This window comes from Podarcis muralis, chromosome 17, assembly GCF_964188315.1.
Source record: "Podarcis muralis chromosome 17, rPodMur119.hap1.1, whole genome shotgun sequence".
Lineage (NCBI taxonomy): Eukaryota > Metazoa > Chordata > Lepidosauria > Squamata > Lacertidae > Podarcis > Podarcis muralis.
Genome location: NC_135671.1, coordinates 3,437,934 through 3,449,702, shown reverse-complemented (window position 1 = coordinate 3,449,702; position 11,769 = coordinate 3,437,934). Strand labels below are relative to the sequence as shown.

At 46.5% G+C, this 11,769-nt stretch overlaps 1 protein-coding gene across 1 annotated transcript in view; it reads left to right on the top strand.

The window, feature by feature from the left end:
- Positions 1 to 4,633: 4,633 nt before the first annotated feature.
- Positions 4,634 to 11,769, top strand: part of GNB3 (G protein subunit beta 3) — a 32,132-nt gene continuing 24,996 nt past the window's right edge. The window contains exon 1 of the mRNA XM_077921658.1: positions 4,634 to 6,019. The gene's annotated coding sequence lies outside the window, so the exon portion shown is untranslated. The remainder of the gene's footprint in view (positions 6,020 to 11,769) is intronic.

Sequence of the window (11,769 nt, the reverse complement as noted above, 5' to 3'; positions counted from 1 at the left end):
ATACTTGCGCCAATTAATTTTCTGAGATATATCCTAGGAACAGCTTGTGCTGTCTGTGCCAGATCTTCAGTAGATCAGTGCTCTCCTCCTAGGTAGGTTTTCACTATAAGGTCTAATAGCATGCTTCAAACGTGGGTGGGTAATTCTCTTCCTACAGAGCACATACTAATTTGTTTTGCCCCACTGTTTCTGAAACCATTCAAAGCCAGGCAAAAGTAAAACGACGATATGGATCCTTTCTTCGTGAAAATCTTCCAACTTCCTGGAAAACGATGACAGCCTCCAGCAGTTCATAGAATTATTGAGTTGAAAGGGACCTCCAAAGGTCATTTAGCCCAACCCCCACAATAGCAGGAGTGCAATGGAGTTCAGATATATATGAAATCTTATCCAGAGAGAAATCTTGATGGAATAAGTGGTCCAGAAGTTGCTTGATTTCTTTAACAAGCAACCAGATCTTTGTTTCCCCTTCCATGGCAAATCCTTCCCATGTGGTGGTGCAACATATTGTACGTGTAGTAGAGCACACAGAAGAAAGCTTCCTTTTCAAACTGACCCCTGCCCTCCCCGCAAAAAGGACAGCACAGACCGGACAAGAGTCCTTGTTTCTGAGACAAAAATGACACGATGTTTGCGCTGTGGGTTAAACCACAGAGCCTAGGGCTTGCCGATTAGAAGGTCGGCGGTTCGAATCCCCGCGACGGGGTAAGCTCCCGTTGCTCAGTCCCTGCTCCTGCCAACCTAGCAGTTCGAAAGCATGTCAAAGTGCAAGTAGATAAATAGGCACCGGTCTGGCGGGAAGGTAAATGGTGTTTCCGTGCGCTGCTCTGGTTCGCCAGTAGCGGCTTAGTCCTGCTGGCCACATGACCTGGAAGCTGTATGCCGGCTCCCTCGGCCAATAAAGCAAGATGAGCACTGCAACCCCAGAGTCGGTCACGACTGGACCTAATGGTCAGGGGTAGCTTTACCCTTTACTAACACTGCACTGAAGACGCACCCCACCATGTGCACAATAGTCTACCAGTGCAGACAACATGCCACAGGGTCAAACCTCACAACTAACCCTGCCTGAATGACCTACTTTGCACCGGTGGCATTTTGCATCTCTTGGGCAGAAAGTGGGGAAACTACAGGCTTGCTACTAAACGTGGCAGTGAGAAAGCAGCTTTTGAGGATGAAAGTCAACAGGTCCAACTTGGATGAGTGTGATTATCGCTCCTGGGAGCTTGTCAAAACTGTGGGGACAGAGACGAAAACAGAGAGGGAGAGCCCGTGGGGCATCTGAGTTGCCACTGGAAGCAAATATTTAATTAACAAATGATGCTGGGAGACAGACGCCTGGAGAAAGGGAAAACAGATGAATAGCCCTTCCCTCAGCAAACACAAAAGTGGGCGAGATTAGGAAAAGAGTTACTGATAACTAGCTATGGCTTTTAGTATTCAGACTCGCAGTTACTTAGACGTACATGGTCTCCTGTATCTGTACTGGATCACACAGCTAAACAGCAGGGAGGACGAGAACTTCTGGATTGTTTACAGGTTTCCAGTCTGGGATAAACACAATCCAGTGTTGTTCCTGCGCAGGGGATTAGCATCCAGAGATGGGATTATATTGTAGTCAAACAGAAGCTGAGAGGGGAGAGTATCAAAGATGGCAATGACCCCATTCCTGGGAGGGGCCTAGGCCTTTGGGCAGACGAATTGGTGGCCCAAGCGTTGCTTTTGCACCACAAGGGACTCGCAGAATTACAGCTGGCTTCCCACTTCGCCTTATGCATCCACACAACAGGATATGACATAGCCACATGAGGAAGAAAAAGACAATTCACCTGAGTGCACTTTTTTTTAAAAAAAGTGTGAAAGTGCAAATAAAAGGTAAAGGTCAAGGGACCCCTGACTGGACCCCTGTCCAGTCATGACCGACTCTGGGGTTGCGGCGCTCATCTCGCTTTATTGGCCGAGGGAGTCGGCGTACAGCTTCCGGGTCATGTGGCCAGCATGACTAAGCCGCTTCTGGCGAACCAGAGCAGTGCACGGAAACGCCATTTACCTTCCCACCGGAGCGGTACCTATTTATCTACTTGCACTTTGATGTGCTTTCGAACTGCTAGGTTGGCAGGAGCAGGGACCGAGCAACGGGAGCTCACCCAGTCGCGGGGATTCGAACTGCCGACCTTCTGATCAGCAAGTCCTAGGCTCTGTGGTTTAACCCACAGCGCCACCCGTGTCCCTTAATGTATAGTTAGCAGAGTAAAAACTTAAACACGTTGCAGGATTCCCAAAAATTAAACCAGAGGCATCCCGACAGTGCAAATACTACTGAGCAATTACTTCAATAACTTTTTTGAATGTTTTAGGTCAAATTATAAAGGGGAGGGGGGGAGGAACACACTGAAAAGGATGTTGACTGTAAGGACCAGAAAGGGCAACATGGTTTGTGTATGTGCTTTAAACATGGAACACCTTTGGAGCTTCAAGGGTCCCCTTGCTGAGACTCTTAATCTTGGGTTCGTGGGTTCGAGCCCCACCCTCGCCAAAAGATTCCTGCATTGCAGGGGGTTGAACCAGATGTTTGTGTGTGTGGGGGGGGGGTCCCCTTCCAACTCTACAATTCAAATTTAAAGCCTTAATGTGTGTTTTTTTAAAAATTAACATTTTGATAAAATGGCACCTCCAGGTATGGAAATAGTGAGCATGTGCTGAAAAGTAGGTGGGAATTGGCTCAGCTGCCCAATATGTCGCCACACTTTTCAAAACAGCATCTCTTAAAAAGATGGAAGAACAAGACCGCAGTATCAGTGGAGATTCAACCCCCCCCCCCCTTTAAAAAGTCAGATTTTCTGCAATCGGAAAAACAAGCGTGGTGAAAAGACAAGAGAACGATGATTTGATAACATCATACACAAGGCCCTATAAAAAGTGAGTGAACCAAGTGGGATTGTCCAATATTGAGGTTGAATCCTGACAAGACAGAAGTACTGTTTTGGGGGGGCAGAGGGCGTGCAGGTGTGGGGGATTCCCTGGTCCTGAATGGGGTAACTGTGCCCCTGAAGGACCAGGTGCACAGCCTGGGAGTCATTTTGGGCTCACAGCGGTCCATGGAGGCGCAGGTTAATTCTGTGTCCAGGGCAGCTGTCTACCAGCTCCATCTGGTATGCAGGCTAAGAGCCTACCTGCCCACAGACTGTCTCACCAGAGTGGTGCATGCTCTAGTTATCTCCCGCTTGGACTACTGCAATGCGCTCTACGTGGGGCTACCTTTGAAGGTGACCCGGAAGCTGCAATTAATCCAGAATGCAGCAGCTAGACTGGTGACTGGGAGTGGCCGCTGGGACCACATAACACCGGTCCTGAGAGATCTGCATTGGCTCCCAGTACGTTTCCAAGCACGATTCAAAGTGTTGGTGCTGACTTTAAAGCCCTGAATGGCCTCGGTCCTGTATACCTGAAGGAGCGTCTCCACCCCCATCGTTCTACCCGGACACTGAGGTCCAGCTCTGAGGGCCTTCTGGCGGTTCCCTCATTGCGAGAAGTGAGGTTACAGGGAACCAGACAGAGGGCCTTCTCGGTAGTGGTGCCCGCCCTGTGGAATGCCCTCCCTTCAGATGTGAAGGAAATAAGCAGCTAATCTATCTTTAAAAGACATCTGAAGGCAGCCCTGTTCAGGGAAGTTTTTAATATTTAACGCTGTTCCGGTTTAACACTTGATTGGGAGCCGCCCAGAGTGGCCGGGGAAACTCAGCCAGATGGGCGGGATATAAATAATAAATTATTATTATTATTATTATTATTATTATTATTATTATTATTATTATTATTATGAATCACCCTTAGGCTCTGGGGCAACAGCATGGAAGCAGAGATGATGGGAGATAAAATACAAAACTAAGCAGAACATGAGTTACCTAAACTAGGATCGCTCAGTCAGCAGAGCATGAGGCTCTTAATCATAGGGTTTTGGATTCGAGCCCCAAATTGGGCAAAAGATTTCTGCATTGCAGGGGGTTGGATTACACGACCCCTTGCGGTCCCTTCCAACTCGACAGTTCCACAATTCTATGAGGCAGCCATTTTTTGATCTCCTGAAATCTTTAGGTGCTTCAAGACGCTGTTTTGCCATCAAATACCACCAGCAAATTCAGGCTACGCAGTTAAAGTGGATTTGGTGCTCTTGTGCAACAAACCTATTCCCTCACAAAAAAACCAGACTTTGCGATAAGGCAAATGCCAGGAAATTCTGCTGTAAAGTGTGAGATAGCAAATGTTTTCGTCGTGCAACCTCACTGAAAACAGATCGGAGCGCAAAAGCATCAAACGTTATAATACCACCCTGCAAACTTTGTGCAATCAAATCAGGAAGGATGGTCAATAAACGGGTCATCTGGAAGCAACCTTTGTCTGAAAGCAGCAAAACCCTACTGGATTGGATCCAGACTATAGCACTGGGGGTGGGGGGGGGGAGAGGCTTAACCCTTGCCATTCCAGGATTGAGGGCTAAGCATGGTGCTATAAAAACAGCCCTGGATGAACATAGAGAAGATCCGTTTCATACGTTGTCTGTGGCTCCAGACTGCCTGGCCACTTGATGGGAGCTAATCCAGTCCCAATGAGCTTGGGAAGATATGGGATTTGCTTCAATGCGATTCTGGTAAAAACTGATAGGTGGTTTGCTCCCACCTGTTGTTGCTGCTGCTGCTGCTGAGTAGAAGCTAAGATGCCTCAACTCGAAAGTTTCGCCTCACTCGCAAAACTCATTAGGTAGCCAGAGGCAAATAGCAATCTCAGCCTTAGCTACTCATCTGCATTATGAGGTTAATGCTGTGCTTCCACACGGGGCTGCCCAAAGGATTACTGAAGCACCAAGAATGCTTGAAATGAATAATATAAATGCTAAGTGTTATCACTATTATCCTACTCTAAAGGGAACCGGGGAGAACTAAATGCGTTTCCCCCTTTCCATTCTCTCTGCAACATCTGCTGCCCTATCCAATTGCCCTTTTCTCTTGTACATCCAGAGCTCATTTCAAATCCAGTTGTCACAGATGATGCTCATTTTGCGGGAGGAAGAGGGCGCATTACTAGCCCGTCGGGGGGCTAGTCGGCCTCAGATCCATGTGAGGTCCCTGGCCCTCTCAGCATGGTGGGCTACCTCTGGCCCAGAAGTGGCCCAGCTGATTAGATTGATGGCTTCCTGACGTCAGAATGCGATCCGTTAAAAGGTATTTATCTCAGGCTTGGGCCAAAGCTGCAGGAGAGATTAAAAGAGATTGAGGCCAAGATAATCCCTCTACAGCAGCATCCCAGAACACAGCTGCCAAAAGGCCTTCGACCAAATGCATTTGCCAGTTCACCGCACACCTTTTTTTCTAGAATACAGTTGCCTCAATTATTGCCCTAAGGTGTGTGTCCCCATTGCTGCCCTTTCCCAGCCTAAGGTGGGCTTCGCCAAAACACAAGAGGACAGTGGGTTTCGCCAGAATACAACCTGCCTGCCTCTGGATACCCCTCCAGACCCATTCCCCATAAAATGGAAGGGAAAAAAATATGCATGTATATTTTCTCCCTGGGATCGTTCCTGTTATCTTAATGCAAAACACAAATGAATCACACCAACATTCTCTGGATGTGCTCCCCCCCCCTCTTTCGAGAAAGCACATAACTCTCCCTCTCTCTCCCCTCCCAACCCGCTTGCTTTGCATTAAATCCCAATCCGATTTCCCCAACTCTCTGGTGTCTGATTTAATTTGCCTGATGCTGCTCCTGGAATTGGCCCTCCCCCAAACCCCCACCCTTCCCTCCACAGTATCCCAGCTCCCCACAGGGAGATCTGTCCTGGGAGAGGATGAGACGTTGAGAGCCAGCCAGAGATACCAAGCGTGTGGACTGCCGCTGGTGCTGGAACACAAACCGCTGAAGTGAACTAGCAGTGGGAGCAGGTACCTCGTGGCCTGAAGGAGCCAGACCCCCCACCCAGGGAGCCAGGGGGTCCCGAGCAGGAGGGTTCAGCCCATAGAGAACGGTAAGAGTAGACTCCCTTCTTCTTTCTTCTCCCCTCTCCCTGTTTTATAGCACCCAAATCCCTCACGCTTTTTGACTTGGTGGAATGCAAATTCTGGGTTTCCTAGGGTGTTGAAAGAGACCTGGTTTAAGAAGGTTGTGGGAGAGGCGATTGCGTAAAAGTGATTTTGTTTCTGGGGCTACTTTCACAAAACTACATTCCCCCAACCCATTATCTCTGTAGTTTGTGGAGCGGAGGTGTGCATATTGTCCCTTGTGAAGGCAACAGGAGTGTTATCTATCTCTATCACCGATCAACTGACGAACTCATTACAAACTAAAAAGCGACTAGGCTTCATGAGTGATGGTGAACAAGCTTTCCGCTGTACTTTTCGCTGTCCTGAAGGATTTACGCATCCTGCCTGAAGTGGGACCTCAGAGTTGGCAGGTTGGCACAAGTTCTGTTCTGCTCACTGAAAAGGAGAGAGGGCCAGGAGTCCCGCTTCTCCCAGAAAAGGATATTCCACAGAATGTCCTGAAGGACGCCCTAATGTAATGAGCTGGCAGCCACATGCTTCAGATTCTCACCCTTGCACCGTACTTTTAGAGTTCTCTTTGGAGAAAGAATCCACAACATTTGGTGGGAGCTGAAGGAATAGAGGAGGAGAGATCAGGGTAATTTTATCCTGCCCTTTGATCTCTGCTGGCAGGAGGAGGAGGGTAAGAATGGTGGTGGATCAACTCTATCCGGTGCTGAAGGAGCTCAGGGTCAACAGGACAAGCAAGTCCTGCCTGCATAGGGATTACATGGAATCCCAAGACATCTATTAATCCCACGTCCTTCCGTGCCTTTCCCTTTTCTATTTACAGCTCTTTGCCATAGCCTTCACCCACCTTCCCTGCCTCAAGAGGAAAACTTGGGGTGCCGTAGAAATTCAAGGCAGAGGAATCTGCACTGCCTGCTCCTCCCCACTGGTCCGTTTCCTTTCAATTTGTGACATTAGCTGATTTAAGTCTCAAAAACAAAAGTTCACACCACTCTGTTGTACAGGCAAGTGGCACCCACACAGCAACGCCAGGAGGTGCCCTGCATTGGTGGGCCAAGGCACACTGAGTACATCCCTCAGAGTTGTTGCTATTTCGGCCGACTGCTTGTGTAACGGTCAGCTGCCAGTCTGCAAAAACTTACAGGTCCGGCCCCATCGTTGGGCAACCTGAGGCAGCAGGTTCAGTGAGGGGTTGAAGCGGTGTGTGCCGCACGGCATGCCTCTGCAGCTCTAGGGTAGCTGGCTGCCCTCAGGTGTGGCAAGAGATATTGAGATGTCTCCAGTGCCAAAGTGAAGATTCAGCTGCCAGCTCAGTTGGTTTCGGTCCACCCTCTTGGTCTTCGCCTCAGGTGGCAAAATGTCTTGGATGGCATTGGACGTAAGCACAGCCGGAGCTTCCTTTTGCTAACTGAACCACAAGCACACACATGCACATAGTCATGAGGGGGGAAACTGAGTGATCCTACCCTAAACAGCTTGTCCTGATAATATCAATGAAATGTATGGAAAGCAAAACAGAGTCACCAAATACTCTGGGGGGTTTTTTTAATGTAGAAAATATTTCAGTTTCTTATATTTGGGAAAATGCTGCTGGTTTGGAGCAGAGGTATCGTTCACATACTTGTTCCACACCAGGTTTGTTTTCCACATATCAGGTGAACATATGGCCAGCTTTCATTGGTTCTTGCCCTTAATGATGTGGTCCTAAGGTAACTACCAGTGTGAGCTTTCTTCATATAGAAGTTGCAGAGTTGAAAGGGACCCTGAGGATCATCCAGTCTGACCCCCTGCCATGCAGGAATGAATATACAGCTGCCCCAAGTGGAGATCGAACCTGCAACCTTGGTGTTACCAGCGCCATGCTGTAACCAATAGCTGAGCTATCCAGGCTATTGGCCTTAATGTGTGGTGCTTTATCCTAGAGCAGCAGTAGCCAACGTAGTGCTCTCTAGAACTTGCTGTACTATAGCTTGAATCATCCTTGACCACTGGCTGTCTTGGCTGTGGCTGATGGGAGTGATGGTCCAAAACATCTAGAAGGCACCCAGTCAGTGAAGACGGATCTAGAGGCCTCGTTTTATGGTACAGTCCTTCGGGGAAAGCCATATTTTGTATAGCTATAACATAGGCGAAGTTGTCTAGGTGCTCTAGCACTGCTGAGAAGGACCGAAAGAATATAACAGCCCCAACCAGATGTGATAACGTAGTATTAAGATATTGCAAAGAAGATAAATGCAATCACTGGTGGCATTAGCAAAGCACCGTATACAGGACATGGGGCACTTTTTAAGAACAAAAAGGAAGAATTCAGATAGTAATAACAGGTTATTTTTAATGTGTGTAAGGCTGAGGCATCTAGGTAGGTTCAACTAAGATATTATTATAGAATAGAAGAGCTTGTAGTTATTTTCACAGCTGTCATAACTCTTCATTATAGCTGAAGAAGTAGCAACAGAAGAAGCATCTCCTCCATTTTTTTGTTTTTGTTTCTTTAGTGGTGGAACAAATTGCCAAAGACGGGTTTTATTTGTTTTAAATGTCATAATGTGTTCTACAGAATTATGGATGATGTATAGTGTTTTGGAGCTGGAATTTGTGGAGACCTGGGCTCAAATCCCTACTCAGCCATGAAGACCTCAGATGACTTTGGACAAGTCATTAATATTCAGCCTAACCCATCCAAACAGGGTTGTTGTGGGAATAAAATAGGATTAACATATTCATGCCCCTCTAAACTGCTTGGACAAAGAGCAGGATACGAATGTGATAAAGTCTCTAAAGTTCACTTAAAATCAGATAAACATGACCCAGATAGCATCAGAAAATAAACAAGTGTGCTCTTAACCCTCAAACTCCTTAATTAAACAAGGAAAGCTTTAGTTGATCACCTAATTAAAGCTTCCATTCTACCCTACACTGTAACAGGTAAAGTAAATCAAGCATCTATTTATCTATTGAGAACTATTCAGGATTTATGTATAACATGTGAGAAACACAACAAGCCTACAGGGTCACATCATTTAAAAGTTAATGCTTATGTCCCAACAAAATCAACAGGGCAAAACGTAAGCTCATTTCAGCTGGACGAGGTAACTGCTAGGTGGGTTTGTAGCTGGTTAACTAACCAAACCCAATGAGTGCTCACTAATAGTTCCTCATTATCTTGGGGGGGAAAGTGACAAGTGGGGTGACTCAGGGTTCTGTCCTGGGCCCATTGTCGTTCAGCTACTTGGATGAAGGTATTGAGGGGATGCTCATCAAATTTACAGGTGACACCAAACTGGGAGGGTAGCTAACGCCGCAGAAGACAGAATCGGGGTCCAAGATGACCTTAACATACTGGAGAACTGGGCCAAAACTAACTAAATGAATTTCAGTAAGGAGAAATGTCAGATTCTGCACTTAGGCAGGAAGAACCAGATGCACAGATATAAGATGGGGGACACCTGGCTTACTAGCAGTACATGTGGAAAGGATCTAGGGGTCTTGGTGGACCAAAAGCTTACCATGAGTCAACAGTGTGATACAGCAAGAAAGAAAGGCTAATTCTATTCTAGGCTATATCAACAGAAGTACAGTGCCCACATGAAGGGAGGTTATAGTTCTGCTTTATTTTGCCTTGGTTAGACCACACCTGGAGTACCATGTCCAGTTCTGGGTGCCACAATTTAAGGAGGATATTGTCAAACTGGATGGAACGTGTGCAGTGGAAGGCGACCAAGATGATGAAGGACCTGGAAACCAAGCCTTATGAAGAAGAGTTGAGGGAGTCGGGTATGTTTAGCCTGGATAAGAGGAGACTGAGAGGAGATATGATAGCCAACTTCAAATATCTAAATATCCAATGGAAGGTAGAGCAACTTTCTGTTTTCCTCCTCTGGAGGGTAGGATTCAAACCAATGGCTTCAAGCTACAAGAAAGTGTGATTACAACTAAACATCAGGAAGAGCTTTCTGGTGGTAAGAGCTGTTCAATTGTGGAACAGACTCCCTTGGAAGGTGGTGACCTTTCCTTCCTTGAAGAGTTTGGGTGGCCATCTGTCGTGGATGCTTTAGTTGAGATTCCTAGATAGCAGGTGGTTGAACTAGATGACCCTTGGGATCCCTTCCAACTGTATAATTCTATGATTCTGTATCCATTACCATACATGATCACATTCAGAGCTGTAAACAAAGGAGTGCAGGCAGCCATGCTGGTCCCAGCCAGGGTATGGGGGGGGGGGGGGGAATCCACTGAACACAGTCATAACCCAACAAAAAAATCACAGAGCCAATATGTTTTTTGCATTTCAGGCTCGATCATCTATTTTTAAAGGCGAGGTAGAGGTAAAATATGTTACCACTTGGAAGGACATCTTACTGAATCACTATTGTAAAAACTAATATATTTTAGGTGTACTATGGCCCACACTCTCCAACCGTCCACCTCCATTTTATTTATTGTTTATTTTATTTCATAAAGTTTATATACTGCTTGATTGTAGGGAAAAACCCAAAGTGGGTTTTTTTTCTTTCTTTCTGCGAGTTTACCATTTTGTCATTTTTAGATGGATTGTATTCAGGGCTTTTCCCCCAGCTGGAACTCAATTCCGGCACCTCTCAGGTGGGCGCCATTGCCATTATAAGAGAACAAGGGAGGCGCTGATGGTGAGTTCCAGCACCTCTTTTTCTAGAAAAGCAGTGCTGATTGTATTGCATTAGCATCACGGGTTCTGCCTTGTGTATATGAAAGCAGGGCTGTCTGCATGTCCCTGGCTTTCCCCAGCCTCGAAACAAGCTTCTTTTGATGCCAGATCAGCTTCAGGTCTGGTTCAATGGGCAGGGTTCTTACTGTATGTCCACTGAAATACTTTGCAGAATTTGCTGCATTTCCGGAACCCAATTTTAACCATGCTGATTTTTATTTATTTATTTATCACTGCCTGTATAGTTTTTTTTGTGGCTTTTACCTTTTTTTTTTTTTTTACTTATTTATGTACATGCTATTTATTCTATTTTTTAAAAAAACTGTCATAGGAATATGCTTGAAGAGCAGTATTAAATACTTAGAATAAACATCCCCCACCTTGCTTTCTTGCCCCCAATTTTTGCTTCCTGTGAAATGGCAGAATTAAGCAACAACATTAACATCTTTACATTTTTAGAACTCCCAATGTAGTTTTCCTTTAAAGAAGACTAGCAGGTGGATTCTATATTTGCGGTTCTTACTGTATGTCCACTGAAATAATTTGCAGAATTTGCTGCATTTCCGGGCCAACATTTGCTTTCTGCCACTTACTGTAGGGTACAGCAGGGCTGAGGCTTCAGGGGGAGCTACGAGTTATTCTTATCCTTGTGTGTGGCTTCTTGTCCTTCTGAGGTTGGGAACAATTCCCAGCCTTCATTTAGACTGTTCCCTTTGTGAGATTGGAAGGTTCCGCTGGAGACCTGAGCCTAAGCTGCTCCATCTCACCCTCCTGCTATATTTAGCCCTTCCTATCCCTCCTAATAAGTGAGCCTCTGCCCTAGCGTAGGATTCTTCTGCCAGCTTAGTAACCCCTCACCTTTGCAGCGGTGCAAACTTCGCCGCACGCGGTAAGGCACCAACCCCCATCACGCCTCCTTCCCCGAAATGAACACGGGGGCGTAAAAATAGCTAAAGGAGAACGAGAAGTTAGGGGACGGAGCGGGTGGTGAATGACAAAAAGAGAAGTTGGGAAGGGAGGTACGATTTGGAAATAGGACAA